We start from the raw sequence: 26,602 nt of genomic DNA on the forward strand, positions 1-26,602 counted from the left end.
CCCGGGCAGGGAAGGGGTAGTCACCAGGTAGTGCAGCTGCGTTGTGTGAACATGTGCATGGTTAGAGGGAGTGGGCTTCCCTGAGGGGTATATCAAGTTCTAGAATATTTTTTCTTCACGGGAGGCTTTTAAAGATGCCCCGGATAGTTCTCCAGTTCCCTTTCTGTACAGGTGGGACTCGCAAGCTCTTTTAGCGCGTGCACCAATCTGGGTTGGAGCATCACGTAAACCACCTTTCATCTCAACCTTGCCGATCTCCGCTGGCCACACAGAGAGACTAGTGGCCCAAAGACCAGTGGGGGACTGTGATGGCCATGCCCAGAGGCACCCTGCTTCCATCCTGGTGGAAGTCAGTTTGCCAGCTGTACGACTAGAGAGCGACATTCAGTTACAGCCCAGACAATCCCCACTGCTAAAGCACTGTGCCTGAAGAACTAGATTCAAACCTCAGGCCCTGGAATATAGACATTTACAAGGTGCCCAGAACAATGACAAATTGAAAATGCAGCTCATAGCACCTGTCAAAAGAAATAAGATCACATTAAAATTCTTGCCATTTCCTTTTTCTGCTAAACTAGGTAGGTTAACATACAGATAGGCCTCTCTCTCTCTCTCTCTCTCTCTTTCTCTCTCTCTCTCTCACTTTCTCTCTTTCTTGTTCTTTCTCTCTCTCTCTTCACTCCACAGTCAGTTTTCTGGAGTGTGGCCCAAAGATCCATATGTCAAAACCTGGCAGAGGAAGCTGATACCAAAACCACATTTATTCTCTTCCTTTCAAAATGGCTTGGGAATTAGCCCCTATATTTAGGGCAGTCCAAGTGAAGAGGGAAGAGAGGAGAAGGCCTTAAGGGGGCACAGGACCCACTCTGATTGTTGGAAGTCTCAGCCTTGGCCCAAAGCCCAGCCTCTGCCCTCTACTTAGATTGAGTGTGGGGAACAGGATTATCTTGGTTGTAATTTTAAAAATGCTTCCAAGCATTGTATAAAAGTCAGAGAGCTCTGTTGGACCTTCACACGAAACGGCATTTTCATAAGTTAAAAAAAAAATTGGAAACAAATGATCCTACGTGGCCAAACCTCATCCTAAGCCAAATGATAAAATAAGTAAAGTTTGCCTTCTGTTCCCTCTGTTCTAAAACCTTACTGCTGTCCCTACCCCTGGCACCTCAGTGGGTGCTTCTCTGTTGCTTCCCTCAGCTGCCCAATTCCCCACGTAACATGAGCCAGCATTAATCGGGCACCTGCTGTATGGTCGGCAGAGGCATAAGTGCCTTGTAAACATCACATTTTTATTCCCTCACAACATTATGAGTTAGAAAACTAATGCATCTGCCCAAATATAAGGAGACCCATCTTCCCAATGAGAAGCTCTCCCATCAACACTTTAAAAAATCCAGTTGACTATATGAATTCAAGGATATAAATAAAACAAATATGACTTAGATAATTTAATTCTGAGGCCAGGTACAGTGGCTCATGCCTGTAATCCCAGCACTTTGGGAGGCCAAGGCGGGTGGATCATGAGGTCAGGAGATCGAGACCATCCTGGCTACACAGGTGAAACCCCGCCTCTACTAAAAGTACAAAAAATTAGCTGGGCGTGGTGGCAGGCGCCTGTAGTTCGCTGAGGCAGGAGAATGGCGTGAACTCAGGAGGTGGAGCTTGCAGTGAGCCAAGACCGTGCCACTGCACTCCAGCCTAGGTGACAGAGCGAGACTTGTCTCAAAAAAAAAAAAGAAAGAAAAGAAAATTTAATTCTGTTGCACATGCATATTTAAAACCGCATACTATTTAAATAATACATTAATGTAGAAATAGTGCCTTTTTCCAGTCTTACATATTATATAACTTTATTCATCAATGTGTTCGTTATCTCTAGAGCCAGTTTTAGAGTCATTCAATTCATTTTTTTACAGGACACATCACCTTCATTTCTATCTCAATTGTTTGAGATGTGGCACACTGTCACTGAAAATTTTTTCCCAAGCTGTAAATGAATACGCATTAATATCACATTAGAACAGCTGTTTTATTTATTCACGTTATTGGTGTACATCAAGGAGTGCCACAACATAACTATTTACCTTATCGCTTTTTAAAGGAATCTTCACAAGGCTTGTTTACAATGGCCTCCGATACTTGCATTCATGAGGCCATATTCCAAGGAATAATTGCTAAACGGGCTGAATTCATTTGCCTCCTTTCTCTTCACTGATTCTGTCAGAAAACCTCAGTAAGCACTGATGGAAGTCCTTTCAGGTCAGCGTTTTTTCCTTAAACAATTCCATGTTTGTCAAGTTAAGCTAAATGAGACAGCATCCCAAGGTTTGAAACAATTGGTAAGGATTCTTTTATTTGGAAATGCCTTCTTTTCTAAGGTAGAATTTTGGCAAAATCACTTGGACCTACATTTTGACATATATGAGGACTTTAAGTCCATTTTACAGATGACAAAACTGAGGTTCAGATATTAAAATAACTGGCCAGGCGCAGTGGCTCATGCCTGTCATCCCAGCACTTTGGGAGGCCAAGGCAGCCAGATCACCTGAGGTCAGGAGTTCAAGACCAGCCTGGCCAACATCGTGAAACCTCATCTCTACTAAAAATACAAAAATTAGCTAGGTGTCGTGGTGGGCACCTGTAATCTCAGCTACTCAGGAGGCTGAGGCAGGAGAATCATTTGAACCTGGGAGGCAGAGGTTGCAGTGAGCCAAGATCCTGCCACTGCACTCCAGCCTGGGTAACAGAGCAAGACTCTATCTTAAAAAAAGAAAAAGAAAAAGAAACCAATAGATATTGAAATAACTTTCCTAAAATCAAAGAACTAGTGTTTGTGTGAAATGAAGCTGGGGCCAGAGGCCAGGACTGTCTTACTCTAGGGCCCACATGCTGAAGCCCCAGTCTGCACTGCCCGTGCCACCTCAGTGCCCGTCACCTCATGTACACTTCTGCAGCCACTTCCCTTTCCAGAACCTCGCTGCTGCTCTCAGCATCCACAACAATGTCCATATCTTCTACCGACCAAGAAATTTCACTTACAGGAATGTCACTGAAGGAAATCCTCATAGATATGCAAAATAATTTAGCACAAGGATATTCACGATAGCATTATTCTTAAGGGAAAAAACTTGGAAACAAAGTAAACATTCCCGATGAGGGGTGCATCAAACTAAGCTATAAGCACAGGATGGAAGACAAAGCAGTCATGCTTAACATTCATGAAATTGTTAAGTGGAAAAAACGAGAGGTTAAATAATTCTAGTTTTACTTTTCAATAAAAGTATATATGTGTCAAAAAATAAGAAAGAAGCACAACAACGTATTAATGTAGTTACTCTTTGGGTGATGGAACTCAATAAGATTATTCTCTTGTTTTTACTTTATTTATGAAGATGGAGTTTTGTTCTTGTTGCCCAGGCTCGAGTGCAATGGTGTGATCTCGGCTCGCTACATCCTCCACCTCCCGGGTTCAAGTGATTCTCCTGCCTCAGCCTCCCGAATAGCTGAGACTACAGGTGTATGCTACCATGCCTGGCTAAGTTTTGTATTTTTAGTAGAGAGGGGATTTCACTATGTTGGCCAGGTTGGTCTCAAACTCCTGACCTCAGGTGTTTTGCCCGCCTCGGCCTCCCAAAGTGCTGGGATTACGGGTGCGAGCCACCACGCCTGGCCTGTTTTTACTTTTCTATTCCTCCTCATAAAAGCTGTGCCCATTTCAAAGGAATAACTTCAACAATGAGAATTTGGGTGCAAAGAAAGAGGAAGCATAGAATAGCAGGAAAATTACCTGGTGAAAATGGCATCTTGTTTTATAAGCTGTTGCCTCCTCTACTTTTTACAAAGGTGTTGCCCTGTAAAAGGATTTTCCAATTAAGAAGAAAAGATTAAGGCCGTAATCCTGGGATGTTATCAAGTCTATAATCTGTTTGGTCTCTCTATTACAACTGCCCAGGTATAAAAACCTGTCTTGTAGAACCAACAAAGTGTGTAAACCACTCAACCATATGTCAGACCCTCTGTGGGGCCAAAAATCAAGCAAGCTCTTCTAGAGAATTAGCTAGTTCTCTTTTAAGTCAGTCCTTGGCTTCAGGGCTGTGCTAGTGGGAAACAACAGATTTAGCAAAAATGACACATTTCCTACCCTCAGGGAGTCCAGCATGGGTTGCTGATGAAGACATGGGCACAGTGAGCAGAGAGGGAATGGGCAGTCTCAGGGGGAGGCCCAGGAGTCACGGCCAGGCACTTGCTGGTCTCTGGGAGTGATGTCCAGCACCTACAGGGCTAATTGTATCAGAATGAAAAACATAATACGAGGCCAATTTGTATTCATTGCCAGGAAGAAGCAAAGCTGCCTCTTAGAAATTTAGCATTCCATGCCCCAGTTGCATAGTTTCTAGCTGTATTTGAAACCTGGCCTCTTTCAAGAGATCACAGTGCCCAAAGGGAACAGCCAAAAATATGTTCCCAGCCAGTACCTAAACTCTGTAGTAGTCAGCCTCAAGACAACCCCCAATGATCCCCACCTCTTGGTAGCTACTCCCAGCGTAACCCATCTCTTTCAAAGTGGGATATACTTATTGCTTTGTTTCTAACTATTCAATAGACTATTAATTAGAAACAAATCAATACAGCAGAAGTGAAGGAGTATCACTTCTAGGATTTGATTATAAAAAGACTGTAGTTTCTGTCTGGGGTGTGCTCTCTTTCCTTCCTTCTTGCTTTGCTAACCCGGGGGAGGCCAGCTGCTATGTCACGAGGCACCTCTGTGGGAGGTCCACGTAATGCTGAACGAACATAGGTCTACCAACGAGGACGAGGATAATCTTGGAAGCAAATATTCCCCAGTTGAGCCTTCAGATGAAACTGCAACCCCAGTCAAATGCTTCACTACAACCTCAGGAAAGATCTTGAAGCAGAGGTGTTTTTCTAAGCTGCACCCAAATTCCCATCCACAGAAACTGAGATACTAAATGTCTGTCATCTCAAGCCACTAAGTTTTGGGATAATATGTGAGGCATAAACAGATTACTAATATAGACTCCAAATAAACACTTTAAAAGAGGAGTTCCAGGTGGTATTAAGGAGTTTTGAAATAAGAAGGCTCTTTGATTGGCTCAGGGTTTACATGGGCCCTGGAGCCAGATTCCTGGGAGTTCATATCCCAGCTCCAACACTGACTAGGTTGAACCCAGAGGCAAATTACTTAACGTCCCTGTCCCTTCATTTTCTGGTGGGAAAATGGGAATAATATTGCTAGGTTTATGGGAGAAGATCAAATGAGTATGTGTACACACATGTGCACACATGCACACACACACACACAATTTAAAACAGAGCCTGGCAGAGAGTACATGCTGTATATATGCTTATTATGATGATTATTAAAGCATAAGAATAGAAAAGAAGACATTAGTATTATACTATGTATTTTTAAGTTTTAAAATGTTATTGCAACAAACTTTATATTTGAACAAATTTTATATTTATAGAAAAGTTTATATTCATAGAAAAGTTTCAAGAATAGAAAAACGAATTACCAGTGCCCTTATCCTAGATTCCTCAAGTGTTAACATTTTATTATGTTTTTTCAGCCTTCTCTTTCTCTTTTCCTCTCCTGGTTTATTTTCAGGTTGATTTAAAGTAAAATATATCCGTAAATACTCCAGGGTGTCTTTCCAGAGAGTAAGAAATTTTCTTACCTAACTACGGGAAATTATCAAAATGAACATATTAACATTGAAGCAATATTATCATCTAATCTACATATCTTGAGATTTTTGTCAACTAGACAAAAGGACATTATTAAGAATGTCCTTTACAGGAAAAAAAAAATCCAAAAATCATGGGCTACATTTAGGTTGCATGTCTCTCTAGTAACAGTTCTTGACTTTTTGGGGGTGCTTTATGATGTTGATACTACTGAAGAGCATAGGCCAGGCGTTTCGGAGAATATTCCTCAATTTGGCGTTGTCCAGTGTTTCCTCAGAATTAGACTAAGGTTATGGCCCTTGGGCAGGAGTACACTCTGGAAATGATGGTGAGTTCTCAGGTCACTCAAATCGGGTGGCCCATGCTGTTGATTTATGCCATTTCTGGCAACGTTAACTTTGATCATTGGTTAAGGTGGTATATGCCACATATCTCTACCATAATATTACTTTTTATCCTTTGTAACAAGAAGTGCCTTAAGGGGATATACTTTGAGACCATGTAAATATTCTTTTATTCCTCAAACTTTGATCCGCTATGTTAGAACCCATTATTACTATGATAGTTAGAAAATGGTATTTTTCTAATTCCATCATTCATTCTATATTTATCTGTTAGTATTCTACTAACTATAAGGAAGAGCTTCCCCTTCTGCTTCATTCATTCATTCTTCATTTATTTACACAGTATAGACTCATGGACTTCCATCTTATTAGATAGGTTATAACCTTTTTATACATAATTTACATTAAACCCAAATATAAATCTGAATAGCTTTGAGTCAAATAGATTCTTTTGACATTTATTGATCAAGAAAATATATATTTATGTCTAAAAGACACAGGTATATTTTCTTTTATTAGAGCAGAGATTCTGCTCATGTTAAGAACTGTTGTTTGTTTTTGTCCATGCTCTGGTCAAGGTTAGCACCGCTAAAGACCAAGAAACTGTGTTAGCATCATTATTAATCATCCCTGCAGAATCTGACAGTGAGAAACTTCAAGATAAATAGTGAAAGTCTCTCCTATGAATTTAAGAAATCTGGTTTTATCCCCATATTTTGCCAGCAGCTTGGCAAAGAATTCCCACGTGACTAACTTTTTATATAGGTTTTTCTGTGAAAGTGTAATTGCTACAGCAAGTGGACTGATTTCATAGAGTGGAATATGGGAAACCAACTTTTTTTAAAAAAATAAAACCACTTTCTTTAGATAAATTCTGTCTAATTCTTTATCACAGTCCTGGACAGACCACTATAGCTTTAGTAATGCTTTCTGGTATGAGAAGAACTTCATTACAAAGCACCCAAAAGTCCTGCTCAATAGAAACAAATGCTTCAGTTGCTCATTCATTTAAAACTTTCCCCTTCCCCAGCTCTGGATAAAGATTCTTCAGTGGAGTATGGCAGCAACAGGCAGAGGGAATAGAGAACAATGGTCCGTTTGCTGTCCTTTCACTTTGTTCTTTTCCTTCTCCCTCCACTTACTGTTTTGCTCCTGGTTTATCTAGGACCAACGACGGGGTGAAGTGTTGATTAGGGAAGCTAGGTAAGACAGTAAGAAATTGCTTGGTGGGTAATGGTGTAATTTGGTTTATGTATCCTCTGTGGGTCAGTTGGCCAAATGCCAACTTTCTCTCTCTCATAGGGTGCTTTCGTGGGCCCAGCAGAGACAGCCAGCTCTCCAACACCTCCAGCTTGCAGTTCCCTTCTGCAGACAATACACTAACCTCTCATGACTCTCCCGACACTAGGTTCCTCCATTGGCTTCTGTGATGCTCACTGGCTCAAGGGAATATGCTATGTCTTTGCCCCTAAACTCTGGAGGTGCAGGCCACCCCTCCCCACCTCAGCCCTCCATTGATCTCCAATCAGCATTTCACCCCTAGACATTCTTCCAGGTAAAAATCCATGGAACATGATGGCACCTTCCTCTTACTTCAACTCCAGGAACCAAGGTCAATTTCTTCCAGAAACTTATCACTATTCACCCTTAGGTGGGCCTATAGGATTTCTCCAGTTCTGTATCCATCTAGTGAGGATGATATGTCAGGTTCTCTTTCTGAAAATTAACCCTACTCTCTACAAGTAATTATTTTTAAATGCCCTTTGCTTGGTCTGAGGTGGAAGAAGTACATCCTTCAGGAGGGAGAACACAGGACACCTGACAACTCTCTCCAAGGAAATCTTGACTCTTCCTCACCAGCACAATCCCTCCTTCTCTTATGTGCTGGGCTTGAAGTGGGAGCCAGCTAATGGTGGAAGATCCAGTTTGGATCACAGGTTTTCCTGTGGATATGCCTAGCACCTTTCTTTAGAATGTGGGGGTTCTCACCAACTTCTTAACTTCAAATATTTTAAACATCATAATATTTGCAAAAGAAATGCTTTGCAAATTGTATTACTTCTCATCTATCATAAAAATAATAGCCTAGGTTTTAAGGGGAAGAGTAGATAAGGCAGTAATGCAGAGCTTGTACAAATGTTCAAGAAAAATTCCTCTTTACATAAAGGCTTCTGAGCCTTGATGGAGAATTCCAATCAATCAGTCCCAGTCCCTAAAGTCTTAACTTCATTTGCGGCCAAACTGCTCAACTTCCTATTTAGAATGGCATCTGGCTTGTAACCCACCAAGCAAACTCTACCAGCTTTCCACTGAAATACCTATGGAGTGTAAGAAAATGTTAAGAATGTGCAACTATCTCAAAATTAACAGTGGCTATCTGTTTGTTGCTAAAATCTGAAGAATTTCCATTACCTGCAAAAATTACAGCAAATGCCAGCAAATGAACTAAACCATCTGCCAAAAAGTGAAAGAAAAATCGTTCCTGCCTCTCCCATTGTCTTCTTTCTCTGTTCATAAATCTGGACCAAGCTGAAAGCCAGACAACTTCCTCTGTTGCCTAGTCGCTGCCTTCTAACATAGCCACAGTGCTACCCACATCAGCTGTCTTCCGCAAGTGGACAGAGTAATTCTCAGGAAAACATACAAGGCATGAGCTAAGACAGAAACTGGTAATGGGACATTGTATTAAAATATGACATCAAAAGGAAAGACCTGTTGATGGGGACACAAGAAGAGCCCTGGTTGCACCGCATACTTGGAATTGTACATTTTAATGCATCACAATGTTCATAGTTTCAGAGACCAATGCACAAGGGGAGACAATCAGATTAGCACAATTGCCCTTGCCAGATGCTGGGAATTAAGCTATGGCTGAAGACATAGACCTGCCTCAAATTGCAGCTCTGAAAAGGAGCTTAGTCCAGCCACCAGAAAACAAATCAGTTAGAAGACTAGAAGAAAACAAAATGAGTTTAAATTTTGGCTGTCAGGCTGGGCATGGTGGCTCATGCCTGTAATCCCAGCACTTTGGGAGGCTGAGGCAGGTGGATCTCTTGAGGTCAGGAGTTCAAGACCAGCTGACCAACATGGTGAAACCCAGTCTTTACTAAAAGTACAAAACTTAGCTGGACGTGGTGGCATGCACATGTAATCTCAGCTACTCAGGAGGCTGAGGCACAAGAAACACTTGAACCCAGAAGGTGGAGGTTGCAATGAATCAAGATCACGCCACTGCACTCCACCCTGGGTGACAAAGCAAGCCTCTACCTAAAAAAAGAAAAAAAAATTGGTTGCCAAAAGGAAATAAAAGCAATTTTTTAAACTATAGAATTAATAAGTAATTTTAGTAACTGATCATATAAAAGACAAATGTACCAAAAACATTTCTGTTCCTATCTACCAGCAAAAACTGATTTTTAAAATAGAATAGGAAAATATTTATAATAGATGGCAATAATTGAAAAAATCTAAGAATGCATTGCTAAGAAATATGTAATAGAAACACACATGATGAAAACTATAAAACTTTAATGAAAGACATAAAAGACTTACAAAAAATAAGTTCTATACAAATTTCTCTATGGCATGACTGTAATTGAAAAAGTGGCAGTTCTCCCCCAAATCATGTATTGGTAAAGTGCTATTCCACTAGAAATTATGACGGACTGGACTCTAACAATTTCAAAATAATTATTTTAAAGCTCATCTTGAAGAATAAGCAGAGAAAACATGAAAGTGAGGGAAAATTTTTCTAAATTTTTCATGGCAATTATAATGTTATAAAGAATGTAAGAGTGTAGTGTTGGTACAAATCTCAACAGAGTAATAGAATAAAATGGTCATTGAATTGGCCCTAACATATATGCTTATAAAACCTTATTATATTGTAAAGGAAATAACTCAAAAAAGTGCACAAATTATTCCTCAAACAGAATGTTTGTTAAAGTATATGTGGGCTGGGTGCAGTGGCTCATGCCTATAATCCCAACACTTTAGATGGCCGAGGTGTAAGGATTGCTTGAGGCCAGAAGTTTGAGACCAGCCTGGGCAACACAGCAAGACTCTGTCTCTTCAAAAAATTTTTTAAAATAAAAATTAAAAATAAATGTATATGTAATAACATATACATACTTACGTAAAGTTATAAATATGCATGCATGTATAGAGAAATTTAAGAAAATAAAATAAATAGTAGGCAGTAGGAGAAGAAAGGGATATTGTTTATTTGAGGGAAAAAACTTACAGTGTAACTGGATACCATACTCCAAAATTTACTCTTAATTTTTGAAAGTTAATTAACTGGTTGGGTGTGGTGGCTCACGCCTGTAATCCCAGCACTTTGGGAGGCCAAGGAGGGGTGGCTCACCTGAGATCAGGAGTTCGAGACCAGCCTGGCCAACCTGGTGAAACCCCATCTTTATTAAAAATACAAAAATTAGCTGGGCATGGCAGCCAGTGCCCATAATCCCAGCTACCCGGGAGGCTGAGGCACAACAATCACTTGAACCTGGGAGGTGGAGGTTGTAGTGAGCTGAGATCATGACACTGCACTCCAGCCTGCGTGACAGAGCAACACCCTGTCTCAAATAAAAAGAAAGTTAACAAACTGGAACGAAACAGAGGTTAATATATAAACTGATCTCAGTATGAACAAGAAACTTAAAAGCATAAAAGCAATGAACCAAATCACAGAGTATAAGCTATGTATATGGTCAGCGGATTTTTAGCAAAGGTGCCCAAGTAATTTTTGTATTGAGTTGAATGGTATCCCCCCGAAAATGCATGTGTACCTGGTGCCTTAGAACGTGATCTTATTTGAAAACTGGATATTTGCAGATGTAATTAGTTAAGATGAGGTCATATTGGATTTAGTGTGGGCCCTAATCCAATGACTGGTGTCCTTACAAAAAAACAAGAGACACGGAAACATACATAGAGGAAAGGCTGTCATGTGAAGATGGAAGCAGAAATTGGAGTGAGGTGCCTGCAAGCCAAAGAATGCTGAGGAGCACCACCCACCACCAGAAGCCAGAAGAGAAAAGAAAGCATCCAAACCTAGAGTCTTCAGAGAGCTTGGACTTGCCAACTTGATTTCAGACTTCCAGCTTCCAAAATTGTAAGAAAACAACTGTCTGTTGTGTAAAGCCACCCAGTTTGTAGTCATCTGTTAAAACAGCCTTTGAAAACTAATACAAGGTTCAATGGAGAAAGGAAATCTTTTTTATATATGGTGCTAATACTGGATAGCCAGACACAAAGGTAAAACTTGACTGTTATCTTACACTACAAACAAAAATTAACTCAAAATGTGTCATATTCTGGAACACTTTTAGAATATAATGAAGATAAAAATCTTAGTGACCTTGGGTTTGGAAAAGATTTCTAAAATAGGACACGGGAGAACAGACACCAAAAAAAGAAATACATTTTACTTCAAAAAATATAAAACTTGTACTCTTCAAAAAACATATTACACAATAAAAGGCAAGTCACGGACTGGGAGAAAATATTTATAAAATGCATATTTGATAAAGGGGTTTTAACTAAAAAAAGAAAGAACTCTCAAAATTATATAAGACAAACAACCCAAACAAAAAATGAACAGATGATTTTAACAGACACTTCATCAAAGAAGATACAAGGATGGCAAATAAGCACATGAAAAAATCCTCAGCACCACTCATTACTAGGAAAAAGCAAATTAAAACCACAATGAGATACTACCAAAAATCTATTAGAATTGTTAAAATTGAACAAACTGATCATACCTAGTGTTCGCGATTATGTGGAGAAATTGGAACTCTCATGCACCACAGGTGTAAATGTAAAATGGTACAATAACATTGGAAACCATTTGGGCAGATGACCCAATCATTTTATACCTAGGTATTTACTTAAAAATGAAAGTGCACGTTCACACAAAGACTTGAGCAGGAACCTTCATAGTTGTTGTATTTGTGATAGTCAAAAATCAGAAAACAACTCAAATTTCCATCAATGGTTGAACAGATAAACAAAACCATGCAATGAAATACTACTTAGCCATAAAAATAAATATTGACACATGTGACAACATGCATGAATTTCAAAACAATTATGCTGAATGAAAGAAGTCAGCAAAAAAGTGTACATGTTGCATGAATCTATTCATAAAAATATTAAGTAGTGGAAACTACTATATAAAGTCAGAAATCAGATCAGCAATTACTGGGGATCGTGAGGGTTGTGAGGAAGGGATTACAAAGGGGCAAAAGGAAACTTTTGGGAACAAGGGATATGTTCATTCTTTTTATTACAGTGATGGTCTAATACATAGGCCAAAGGTCTTCAAAAACTGTATACTTCAAAAATGTTCAGCTTACTGTACATTAATTATGCCTTGACAAACCTGTAAACAGTAATAGAATCATAAAAATGTAAAAGGCAAACAAAAAGAAGTACTTGTAATAATGATGACATGTAAATGGTAACTTACAAAATGTATAAAATGGCCTCACAAATTAATAAGAATACAAAACCATCTCAAAAAAGTCAAAAGTGTAAACCTATCATTCACTATTGAAGAATATACAAACCTTCAATAATTCTATTAATGAAATATTATTTAAACCAATAATTTTCCTGTCAGTTCTCATTTATAAAGATGGCATTTTTTTTCAATTTTAACAATAAATGCCGATGATGCAGTGAGATCAGTAACATGCAAATGTAATATGATTAAAAAAGCTTCTAAGAGAAGCCATCTGCCAATATCATTAAAATCTTCGTATCTCTAGGTATTGAAATCTGGGGCTATTTTAATTTTTTTCCTTATAATTTCTTCTATCTACTTTTTAAACACCAACTACAATTTTTTTAGTCAGAGAAAATATTCTTAAAAAAGAAAATGTTTGACTTCACTTCATTTTACAAATTTACATGCACAAAGAGTTGCTTGCACCTTCCAGGTCTCCTTCTCTATTGACTGCTATTTTTCCACACAGCGCAGGGGACACGACTCATTGTCATCATGGAATCCTCTTTGCCATGGCTTTTAGGATGGACACCATGACAACCACATTGCCCACAGCTACATGGCTCCAGCTGATTCTCTCACTTATGCCTCTACCTCTTCCTAACACCATGGAGACTGTTGTCAGGGATGTTAAGTCTTTGAAGAATGCAATACTCACGTCTTCAGAAAAAAATAATCTCGAAGGATCTCTGTGTCATAGATATAGTCTACAAATGGCAAACAAAACAAAACGAAACATCCCATCTCCTTTTTTATTTTTTGGTAGCTAACCCAGACTTAAAGGGAAGGCTATCACTTGACATTGTGCAGGAGGGAGAACATCATAGAAAGAAGAAGACATGATGTGTGCTAGAGCCCTTGGCAGGTCCAGTTTGGCTCCAGACCCCAGCATGCCATGATCCAGCTTCCAACTGCTGCATTCTCTCCCTTCTGCACTGCACAGACTCTCATGTGCTTTAGGAGGAATTGGAGTTTGGCATGAGGATCTATTTATCCTTGAGTAAACTAGCAGAGAAGTTTTAGTTCCCACAAGCAAAATCATCCAGCAGAGAGAGACTGTCCAGTCTGCAAATATTGACACCACATGGTGGCTGTATCAACAGGTCAAGCCACAGAACAGCTGCAATGATGCAGGGAAGGCATGAAACGTCCTCTCAGGCCCAGAGTTCACACACAGACCCAATCAAAGGCATATAAGTCATCCTACCTGCTCATTAAATCACAAGTAAAGAGTGTTTCCTTTCATGGCATGGCACCTCAAGGATAGTGCTGAATAATTTTTAAGATTAGAACTGAACCCTGAGCAATCACTATTCAAAGCACGTTCTGATCTTCACCACTTCAAATTGGCCACCTCTGGCTATCTCCCATCAGTAGATGCAAATGTTCACAGCCACACAGCCAGAACCTTTGCCTTTGTTCTTAATAGAAACACCCAGAGATGAGGAAACAAGGATTTTGTTAAGGCAAACTACTTCCTTAACTATAAAAGTGTATTAAAAATAAAACATGAATATGGGTGAAAACCTGGATGCTTCCCCAAGGACCAAGGCAAACAGAGTGGCACAAAGTTTAGAATGTTGGATTCTGAGTAGAGACCTGGGGTCAGGCTTGGCCACTAACTCCATTGGGCACGTCGTTCACCTCACCGGGTCTCAGTTTTTTCTCTGGTAAGATGAGTGTGTGGAGGTGATCTCTAAAATCTTTGTACCTAACCATCTAGGGAGGATTCAAATACAAAATGGGATCTGGTCAATAAACACATGGGACTGAGAGGGGTTAGAGTTTGGCTTTGAGCCATAAAGCAGTCTATGATGTCTTTGCTCCAGGCAGTGCCTAATCCTTCCTTCCCTGGGGCGGTTCTCCTCATGGTTCAGCCTTGGAGAGAGCGGCTGTGTGGAACCATGATTTAGGAGGATGTCAAAACATCATGATTAAACATTTGCAGATATGATCACCATTATATTTGCTTATGTGCTTGATTATAAATTTCCTATTCAGGATGGGTTAAATACCTATTTGGAGAGTGAATGAATGAATGAGTGAATGAATGAAGTGTGCAGAATTCTGTGGGCCATGTTTTAATGTAGCTAACCTGACTGCTGTTGTCTACTTGGGTATTCAGTTTCCCTGAACTGAAAACTGACCTGCTCACCAATGGCTCTAACACTTCTTCTTCTCTGAGGACTCAAATGAAAGCTGCCACTTCTGTCAATGAAACAGCAGTCAGAGAAGCAACTTCCCAACAGCTGCTATCCCCAATAATGTTCTTCCAAGGAGTATGCCATTGCAATGCCATCCTATCCGATTTCAACCTGGTCTCTACAACCCTGAGGGAGGGAGGCGGTGGGTATCAGCCTAGAGAAGACCTGGGCTCTCGTTCCAGCTCTGCCTGTGGTTAGTTGTGCAGCTTTTGGTCCATCATTTAATTTCTCTAGACCTTGGTGTCTTTGTCTATAACCTAAGAGGGAGAGGCAGGAGGGATTGCTTTTCCCTCCCAACACTAATGTAGAAACTGTAAAGGTCTCTTAAAACTTAGTCTAGGTTCTTTGGTGCCAATTTGTGTCTAAAACATAATAACTTAGGTGCTCCAACCCAGCCTCTGTTATTTCAATATGGCTTGTTAACCAGCCAGGGGCTGCTGAGAGGCAGATATTCAGACTCCATTTCTCACCACACCAAACACACCCACCCCGCCACACACCCAGCACCTCATTTTCCCTAGTTCCCCTCTCTCTGTGTCTCTGTCTCCCTCTCCACCTCTTTTTATCTGTCTTCAGCATACTTCCTTCTCCCTCTGTGCAATTCCTAAATTTGAAGAGCAATCTTTGATTGATAAATGTAAAGATTTAGGGGAAAACCCATCTTTGAGTGGCAAAACCACACACTGCGGAAAGATTCCATACTTCAGTCCATGCCTTTCTCCAAATTTCTATATTAAAAATGGGCCAGGAGATCACTTTCCATTACCTATTTAGCCCGGTTATCTCTCCTGTTGGCCCCTGACACTAACTAGGTAACCCTGGGAGAGTCACCCACCATCTCTGAATCCTAGTTCTGTACCATGGGAATGGCGATGCCAACCTCATGAGGTTATTGTGCATGTTAAAATTCCAGTGCTTGGTAGTTACTATATAGAAATATTAGTAATGCTATCAACGACCTCTCTTATGTGTCGAGGCTTATCTAGAAGGCTCTGGAATGCAAGTATATATGGTTCTGTCAGCTCAGTCTGGCTGGCCTAAGTCCAGAACTGGATCTTCTCCTTCCTGGGGCTAAACTGCGCTCACCTCATTCTCCTGACTCAGTCCCTTGCCAGAGCTCATGAGTTAGACACACACAAAAGGCTGCTGGGCGGTGAGGAGCAGAAAGAATTTGAAATGAGCCTCTTTTCTTTCTTGCAGAGCTTCAGAGACAAATTATAAAGCTCCAGTAATGGAGGAAAACACCGACAGAATCCTTAGACCTCAGAGTGGTCATCTTGAGGCCTCAGACCACCATGCTGGTTCATGAAGACGTAGGTGCACTCGGCATCAGCACAATTTAAATCTGTCTTAAAGCACATTTTCTTTGACAAGTAAATTAAACAAGTCAGCATGCTGAATAGTTCTCCTACTCACCAGGAAAACCGGAGGGCAAGCCATGAAAGAAGCAAACAACAAATGCAGCCCGTGCTGTTCTCATTCTGTCTGTCAGCACGGGCGAGAGGCGGAAATATACCAGGCCAGTGTTCCCCTGGCCGGGATCCTTTCCCATCCTTGCTCAGAAATTTTCTTTTGGGACAAATGGCCTACGGAGGGGACCCGTGTGCTATTTTCCAATGACAGTTTTAATGGAAATACAGCCATAAGGTTTGGACTGACTTGATTCTAGAAAGCAGGAAACAAATGCCCACTTTTAGGAGCTGGCATGACAGCCCGGTGGCCCAGCTTGGTTCCCTCCCCGCCAGCCCCGTCTGGGTGAAGCTCCTGCCTGGTAGAGCTCAGGCCTCTGCAAAGAAACAGGGCATATGGCTTTGACTTCAGCCAGCGCAGGAGGGGGAAGGGGACGGGCCCCATAAATCACTTGCCAGGCTGCCGGCCAGACTTGCTGCTAAGAATCACCCCAAATTTCCACAGTCTTCCTTTGTTTTGGGAGCTGTTTTTTTAATTTCAAGAAGTGCATCCATTCGACAAGCTCTGGGACCTCAAAATATCAACATTGCTCGTTGTCGACTGCCTTCGCCCCTTCCCAGAAAGTTACCCTTGCCCACCATCAGCTCTGAGTCTCCTGAATCTCTTCTCCCATCACAAACTGACTGTCCTGAAAGATGCTGCTGGCACTGTAATAGAGGTGAAGGCATCAAGGATGAAACCTTCGGATCCCAGAGGTGGGTCCTCTAAGCTCCTTCGTGTTGCGGGGTTAGGGCACAAGCAGAGCACAATGTTCAAGGAGGCCCCTGGAGTCACCAAAAGATAACTATCAGGTTCTCGGTTTTCACTGCGACGGGCGCCCACCCTTGATAAGCCAAAAAGCAAACCCAGTTGAGGCATTCCAGCAGTCAGGTCAGTTGTCAGCAAAGGCATCACAGAGGAAGGCATTTGGGGCAGATTGGAGCTGGGGAATAAGCAGCCAACGGGAATCGAAGGGAAGTAACCAGTGGAAGCAGCACCAAGCTGTACTCGAGTGAGCGAGCATTGCACCAACCACAAAGAGCTGTTGCATTAATTACAAGTCTCCTTGCTCAGATTTGCTCCCAGAGTGTCTACGAAAACTAATGACTGCAATCACAGCACCTCTCAAGAACTTTTCACCTGCCAAGCGTTTTACAAGATTAGCTCATTAATCCACTCTGCCCTCCTGTGAAGCTCATAATTATCATTATGCCCAGTTCAGAGATGGGGCAACTGGGCAGACACGAAGCAACCGCCTGAAATCTCTGGGCACATCACAACCCTTCTTGTTCCACAAAGCAGAGCACAGGTCTTTGAGCCGTCTTATTTCTGTTTTATCTTTTTATCCCAGGTTCCCCATTGATACAAGCAGCCCAGAAGAGGGTAGAAAATAGATGAGCTAGATCTTAATTCCATGCAACAGCTGATTAATTCCCCTTTAAAGCAATCATTACTAAAAACAACAACAAAAAAGGTGACTGTTTTATAAATGAGGATTGCTGGACACTAGCCAATGACCCATTTATTGCCAAAACAATGAATGAAGTCAATCAACAGATACTTATCAAATACCTTCTATATTTCAAACACTATACCATGTACTGTATACAGTGCTAACTTAGGGTAAAAAGTTATACAGATGCACGTTCGATTTTGTTGTAATGTTATGTAACCCAAATATGGGGAATTCCTACGGACTATTTAATTAAAATATCTATTGTTTTAAAATTCCATTTGACCTTAACTTTTGCTTCCTCTAGATTTCATTGATACAAGAAAGAACTAATTGTTTAACACTGTAATCCATTAACATTATCCCAAGTCTTAGAAAAGAAACACGACTTTTTTTTTAGATGGAGTCTTGCTCTTTTGCCCAGGCTGGAGTGCAGTGGTGTGATCGCAGCTCACTGCAACCTCTGCCTCCTGGGTTCCAGTGATTCTCCTGCTTCAGCCTCCTGAGTAGCTGGGACTGCAGGTGCGCACCACCATGCCTGCCTAATTTTTGTATTTTTTGTAGAGACAGGATTTCACCATATTGAACAGACTGGTCTCGAACTCCTGATCCCGTGATCTGCCCGCCTCGGCCTCCCAAAGTGCTGGGATTACAGGCGTGAGACACTGCGCCTAGTCTAACAAACATGACTTTTGCCCATTAATGGCTCTGAACTTTTTCTTCAGTGACTTCTGTTAACTTATAGAATAAGTAGGTATTTCTCCTCTTAGTACCCAAAGTAGAGCAGGCAGCCTTCCTCATGCCCAAGTGATAGGAAAACCTAGAGTGTCAAAGATTTAGGGTGTTAATTTTCATTATTATCATCGTCCTTTTTTTTAAAACCTCTCCTTCAATGCCCTCATTTTAAGGTTCTGTGAGATTAAAATGAGTTGAGGTTTTATCCTTGCCTATGTCTCTAATATCATAGTAATAAGATTTTTGTTTTGGTTTGTTTTGTAACCTGAAAGTTTCCATAAAGATCCAAGGCTGATACCTTTGTATTTATGCAATATTATATATGTGCTATTACTTCTTGGATTAAAATTTTAAAAAGTAAATCATATGAATTTTGAAACAAGGACCCACATACACAATTTGTAGAGGTTAGAAACTATAAGAATACAGCTTTTAAAAACTCAGTGCATTCTGAGGGTAGAAAAGCAAAACTGATGATTTCTTTACTGATTTCTGATTATTCCAACTGGGATTAAAACCAAGTGGCCCATGTATTAACGTGAGAAGGATAGAGGAATGGTTCTAGGTCACAGGATGCAGCTATGGAATTCTAGGAAATATAATTCAGATCTCCATATTAAAATCCCAAATCAGTTCCTTCCAGAAAGGTCCGAAATGTGACTACCCCTGTATGTACTGTCGGTTGCCAGAGCAGCTGGGAAGGAAGAGGGAACCATTTATCCTAGATCCCTCCTGGGGTGCTGCATCACACCCTCCTTGTGTTAGGCAAACGCTTCACCTCTACCAGCCCCAAAGGCACGGTAAAGACCTTATCACAGAGAATGAATGATCAAGGTGTCAACTGAGCCAACATGAAGACTCAAGACTTGGAAGCAACAAACATGCATGCTGTGGGGCCACTGGAACCAGTGAGCTGAATGGGTGTGGGTTTCAAGCAGCTTTCCCAGCCTTCGCACTATTGATTTTCTGGGCTGGTGAATTCTTTGTGCTGGGGGTGGGGGGTGGAGCTGTCTGGAGCATTGTAAGATGTTAAGCAGCATCCCCCATCTCTACCGACGAAAAGCCAATAGTGTCCCCGAATTGTGACAACCAAAATTCTCCAATGACAAATGTCCTGGGGGTGGGAGGAGTGAACAAAATAGCCCCCAATTAAGAACCACTGTTTATCCCTCAAGTACTTTTTTCCACAGTTAGATAAAATTTGGGGAGATGCTATAAGATTATAAATAATATTTTCTGTTAAAGTGCCATTGAACTACTGGATGAAGTAAATCTCATTTCTGCTTCATTTGATGCTTAGGATCCCTAGTATGTAGGGTTGTTTCACACAAACACTCAGAAAAGCATAAAGCAGAAAAATCTGTTTGAAAAACGTTTCCCCAAAAGATTCATGATATAAAAAGAACACATTCATAAAATAAAATTTTTTTTTAAATGGGAGGAGAAAAAAATATCATGTTTTTATACTTCAGAGTATGCACTAATTGAACTGCCTTTATTTTCTTTCTTATCATAAAGAGACTCCAAGAAATATAATTGCATATGTAGTTTAAAGTTAATTATACTATTATAAATTATATCCTTTTACTACTGTCTGGGGAACACTAGGAATTTTAGGGTGAATAGATGTATATAAAAATACATACAGTAGTCAATATATGACTTATAGCATTGAGCTAGCATAAATACAATGGACTCCCACAATATCTCATGGAAATAAACAAGAACAAGACTCTTTCTTCTTTGGAATTTCTAAGAAGCATTTAAGTTTTAGTGTTGCTAGTGCTGTGCATTGACAAAACACATTTTTATTCGAGAGACTCCGCCTGGGGCAGGCAGATAGGTGCAGTTAACAGAGTTAGAACAAATGTAAAGAAGATATAACGGGCTTGAATTCTACAAATAGAGTCTATGGCTGAAGAGGAAAACTGAGGTTAAGAAAGGTATGAGGTCAAGACCTGGGGATATTTAAAGTTATTTTATAAATTACATGTCTCTTTCAGACACATGAGGCTCTGTGTGTGGTGGAGTTCTTAGGAACACACATCTGTCTGGAGGTTTACAATAAGGAAGAGAAGAAATAAGGAAAAAATAGAAGCAGCTCAAAGGGATGTCTTCATATATCATCTCATTTAATTCTTATAATATCCCTGCTAAGTAGGTATTGTTGCTCCATTTTAAAGATCAGGAAACTAGAGGCCTGGAAGTAACCCGTCATGTCAAGGAGAAAGCAAAGATGCCAGATGCCACAGCCTAAGCTCAGGTCTGTCCAATTTCAAGGCCCTTCTTTTACTCATATGCCATTTGGCAGTAGCCTTGCTGGTTGGAATATCTATTTTTATATCTAGAATGGACTTCACTCTTCATTTTCTTTCAACATCTACAATTTAAGCAATTAGGAATTCATTTAGAATAAATGAATTTAAAACTACAAATAAGTCTTGGTTCAAAATGTACAAGTCAGGTATGCGTTCGGATAAATAAATATAAAGAGGTGAGCACATTTCTCTGAATTTTAAATCTGGGACCTGGCTCCTTTGTTTACTAACTAGGTGTCCTGGAGAATATCACTTAGCCTTGGGAAAATTCAAATGCCATATCATGACACAAGACCTAATCTAGATACCTAATCACTTGGTAGGATTGTTTTATAGGAAATAATGCATTCTCGAATCTAAATCACTGAATTACCAATGTTAGAATACAGCCTAACATTAAACAGAAGACATCCATATCTTAAATCTAGCTTTGGTCTAGTCATTTATTAGTAGGTAACTAATCTGGGTTTATAATTTGTAAAATAATACTTATGCCACCTATGTCACGATTGCGTTGCAGGCATCAAACGGGATAATAATATATGCCAGAGTGCTCTGGAACATGATCAAAAGAGTGTAATTATCGCCATTATTATTACTTAAATGTGTGTGTATGTGTGTCTAGTTTTCAACTAAAAAAAGGAAAAATAATTACTGTGTTCTCTATCATCTATCTGCATATTTGTTTTGTTTTGTTCTGCTTCAAATCTAAAATACAATGGTCAACTCATGGCACAGCTGTAAACTACAAAACAAATAAAACCTTTCAATCTAAATGTTACATAGCAAAAGGCAGTCTCTCCCAACATGATAGGCCACTTGTGCCATCCACGACAATGCCCATGACAGATCATTGAACATGATTTCTTTTTATAAATGTCATCAGTCTAATCAATGCATACCTTACACACTCTTTATCCATATTGCTTCAGCCTGAGATCTATTTATTTCTGCAAATAGCCCTAAACAGTGCAAATGTAATATATTGTAAGACTCCCTTGACTTATTTACTTTTTCATTCATCTTCATAAGAAAACTACAGCAACAAAAGAGTTGCAGTTCTTCACGTGCTACCTACCTGCCAAGGACTCCGACAAACTAGTGAAGATTAACTAATATTTTGAGAAAGCCATTTTAAGCCTAAAATATTTGATGCATGATGAAATCTACAACATGTCTCTATGGAAATACAAAGCTTGGGGACTCTCTATTTGCAATTCATGTGTATGCATGAGACAATCAGAGGCAACGTTCTGCGCGGGCTAAGCCAATAGCCAATAGAGGTAAGTCAGCATTTCCTGCTATGTGAAAACTCCCAGGGAGCCAGGCTAATTTTTCCAGAGTTTCTAAATATTTTGTGCTTCTAAACACTCCAAATCAAATGGAAGTTGGGTTAAAAAAATCTCCCCATATTTGAAGCAACAATTGGGTAAAGATTACCCACTAAGCGTATGATATTAGGATGAAAGCCAATGACAGGCAGCCGGTGACAAAAATTTCTGAGGTTTGGCTAAAATAATTAGGGGCAGAAATGGGGAACCTCAGATATATTTCTACTTCTAGTTGATTGCATACACAGCCGTGAAGTCCCATGACAATAGCTCTGGGATGCCATTGGATTGGCAAGGCTGTGGGATGGGGTGGTGGCTATTCCTGGAGTAGTAAAGGCAACTATATAGGCAGCATCAGTAATGCATCTATTCACAGGCTCAGCACAAAATATGCTCAGCACAGCAACTGTAGTATAGGTTAGTTGTGTCTGAAACTGGTTGCTTTATGGGTAGCCTGAAAATCATCCATGGTTGTATTCATTGTCTACTGCTGCCGTAAAAAATTAGTACGAGTGTAGCAGCTTAAACAACCTGACTGTATTATGTTACGGTTCTGCAGGTCAGGGTCTTATGGGGCTAAAATCAAGGTGTCCACAGGACTGTGTTCCTTTTGGAGGCCCTAGAAAAGAACGCATTTCCTTGCCTTTCCCAGCTTCTAGAGGCCACCTGCATTCCTTGGCTCGTGGCCCCTTCCTTTGCCTTCAGAGCCAGTGGCGTAGCATCTCTCTGACCCTACTCCATCATCACATCTCTTTCTCTGACCCCAACAGAGAAAAGTTCCCTGCATCTACGGGATGCCATGCGATTAAGGGACTGATTGCCATGATTAGACCGGGTCCACCTGTATAATTAGGATACTCTCCCCATCTCAAAGCCCTTAACTTTAATCCCTTTTGTGAGGTCCCTGTGATGGCTGATTTTGGGTGTCAATGTGATGAATTAAGTGATAATAATTAATGGATGGTAATTAAGGGGATTAATTATTTATTTTGAATCATTGCGTTAATTATGCTCAATGCTTCAGCAGGACTGAACCAGCCCCTCTCCTGCAGACAGGTGCTTTGGCATTTGATTAGAATGTTTGAGCTGCCCCAGGAGTGGGAAGATCTGCCCTCAGTGGTGCTCAGATGGAATGAAAATGCTGAAGAAGGATGGATTCTTGCTCTTTCTCCTGAAGCTGGGGCACCCATCTTCTCCTGTCCTTGGATGTCAGAACTCCAGGTTCCCTGGCTTTGGGACCTCAAGAGGAAACCCAGTGCACCCCTCCCCCGCCAGGCTCTTGGACCTTTGGCCTCAGACTGACTGAGAGAGATACCACCATCTTTTCTGGTTCTGAAGCCCCTGGACTTAGATTGAGCCATGTTATGGATTTTTGCTGATTCTCCAGCTTGCAGACGGCAGACGGCCCATCACGGGACCTCTCACTGAACAGTTGAATGAGCCAATTCCCCTGATAAACTCCTTCTCATCACTCTCCCTAAATATGTATCATGTCACTTCTGTCTCTCTGGAAAACCCTGACTCAACAGTCTCTTTTGCAATATAAGGTAACATTTTCACAGGTTCTGGGGATTAGGACAAGGGCATCTTTGGGAGGCTGTTATCCTATCTACCACCACGGTCTATGATCTGGAGACTTCCAAATTCTTCACCTACCCATCTACTTAGTGGGAAATTCCTCCCACCCTCTGCAGAGAGCCATCTGGAGTTAGGCCAGCCATAGCTGCAGAAGTCAGTCGGCCTGCTGCATATTAACCCTGAGAATCCATTACTGCTATTAATCATTTATACAGCCAACTCTCAAAGCTTCTCGTGATAGATGCCATTATGACAACTGTTAGAGCACAGGAAATTCTCACTTCACATTGTCAACAGGCTCTTGGAAACTGCGACTTTAAGTGAAATGACATAAAACAGAATGATTTTCCCATGGGCTAATTGATATACATAAGAGTGACGTTCCCAGGGTATGTTTCAGGTCACAAAAACATCACCAAACTTCTAAGTAAAGACCAAATCACTCCTAATACTAAACATTGAGATAGATGTGAACTACATGTATTAGGCTATTCTTAAATTGCTGTAAAGATACACCTGAGACTAGGTAATTTATAAGAAAAGGGATTTAATTGGCTCATGGTTCTGCAGGCTGTACAGGAGGTGTAACGCCAGCATCTGCTTCTGGGGAGGCCTCAGGAAGCTACCAATAGTGGTGGAAGGCAAAGGAGAGCAAGTGTAACAACATGGCAGGCCCAAGGACAAGATTGGCGGTGCCACACACTTTTAGATGGCCAGATCTCAGGTGAATTCAGAGTGATTGCTCACTTATCACCAAGGGGACGGCCCCCATGATCCAAACACCTCCTACCGGTCTCCACCTCCAACACTGGGGATCACATTTCAACGTGAGATTCAGGCAGAGACAAATATCCACAGTACATCACTATACATACATTTTTTAAAAAATTAGTTAAAATTATTTACCCCATTATTCCAGGTCAGGGTTGCAGGTGGCTGGAGCGCATCCCACAGCTCAGGGTGCAAGGCAGGGTCCAGTCCTACATAGGATGCTATCCCTTTGCAGGGCACTCACATACACACCCACAGTCACACTGGGACATGAACCTCACATGCACATCTTTGGGATGTGTGGGAAAACAGGAGGACCTGAAGAAACCCCTTGCAGACGGGTGGAAGAGTAGGCTCATTCCACACAGAGAGTGGCCTCCACCAGGAAGCGATTTTTTTTTTCTCATCAATATTACAAAAGAAATGCTGTTGAGTGAAAAATCATCATTCAAGGACCCACTGTCTAGCTGTGTTCTATTATTGCCTTCTTCTTTGTTCATCTTCTTACAATGTTGGATCTGGGACAACTTTGCATTAATATCTTTCTAATTTAATGGCCGGCATCTATAAAAATGTAAAGCTCACTGGGAAGGAGGGAAGCATTTTTCTGCTGACCTGAGATATGATTTGCATTTTTAAAAACACACGTCATAAGCACTTAGTTGGAGTGAAATAAACTTGCAGTGTGCAGAAACTGCAGTGTGGCCGATGTCACGGCATTAATGAAGTCTTATCAGTGGAACTCTTATGGCTGTTACCTGATAATTAGCTTACTTGGTACATTATAATTAACTTTTATAATAATTTAATTTAGTTAATAATTAATTTTGTGGTTCTTTCACCCAACCATGCTGGCAAAGAAAATCAGAAAAAAACCCTCAATGATCAGGTTAGGATAGGCCATGCAGCAGCATGAACAAATCCCGATATCCCAAAAAAATCTAATAAAATAAAGGTTTATTTTTTTCTCATGTAAAGCTCAATGCAGCTCAGGTAACCTGACCCCAGCTTGCAGTTATGCCATCAGGAAAGCATAGTTGCCAAGCTGGGAGGAAAGAGCTGGAATGCCATGCTGACTCTGAACCCCTCAGCTAGAAAGGGACACACGTCACTTCCCCCCACAACCATTGACCAGAAGTAATCACATGACCGTAACCTGCATCCAGAGGAGACCAGGTAATCCAGGGGTGCACATGGTCATGGGGTGAGGGCTATTTGTCTCTGCCAATCTATGACCATCATCCCTTTCATTGACTTCATTGACCTTATTGTGAAAGAGGATGAAATGGAGGTCAAGGTGATCTGTAGCCAAAGCGACCAAGACACGCTCCATCCTAACACCTCCATTAGCATCCTGACATTTTGCTTCTCTAGAATTTCCTACAGGTAGGATCACTTTCTCTCTCCAAGACCCCTTCTGTCAAGAATTTATAAGAAAAGAGGTTTAATTGGCTCATGGTTCTGCAGGCTGTACAGGAAGCACAACACAGTGCAACTAAATTCCATTAAAGTCGTGGCAATTTCGGTGAGTGACACTTTGAAGCCACATCATTTGTCTTTCTCTGGCTGACTTTCCTTGAAGGTGGTCAGGAATACTGAGTTGCCTTAATCTCTTACTTCACAACGGGGCTTGAATTCCACTTTCTCAGATATGCTTGAGGTTAGTATTTGAATCATTTTGATTTATGAATATTTTACTCAAATAGACATCTTGGTCTTTGAAATATCTTCCTGTTGCCTTTCAAAAACATATCTTGGCTGGACACAGTGGCTCACAATTATAGTCGAGCACTTTGGGAACCCGAGGCAGATAGATTGCCTGAGCTCAGGAGTTCAAGACCAGCCCAGGAAACATGGCCAAACTCTGTCTTTACCAAAAATGTGCACGCGCGCACACACACACTCTCTCTCTCTCTCACACACACACACAAACAGGCATGGTGGTGCATACCTGTGGTCTCAGCTACTCAGGAAGTTGAGGTGGGAGGATTGCTTGAGCCTGGGAGGTGGAGGTTGCAGTGAGCCAAGATTGCACCACTGCACTACAGCCTGAGTGACAAAGTGAGAGCCCAGCTCAGAAAAAGAAAAATGTATATCTTTTTAGGGGGCAATGAAATAACCAATTCTGCCACCTTAGAGCGCTTGGGTGATTTGAAGTTATATGGCCAGATTAAGAAAGGTAAAGACGCCCCTTTA

General features: G+C 40.9%; 1 protein-coding gene across 2 annotated transcripts in view; it reads right to left on the minus strand.

Moving 5' to 3' along the window:
• FRMD4A (FERM domain containing 4A) overlaps nt 1-26,602 on the minus strand; it is a 692,609-nt gene that overhangs the window by 608,261 nt on the left and 57,746 nt on the right. The window lies entirely within an intron of this gene.

The sequence above is a fragment of the Chlorocebus sabaeus genome, chromosome 9 (assembly GCF_047675955.1).
Source record: "Chlorocebus sabaeus isolate Y175 chromosome 9, mChlSab1.0.hap1, whole genome shotgun sequence".
NCBI classification, from domain to species: domain Eukaryota; kingdom Metazoa; phylum Chordata; class Mammalia; order Primates; family Cercopithecidae; genus Chlorocebus; species Chlorocebus sabaeus.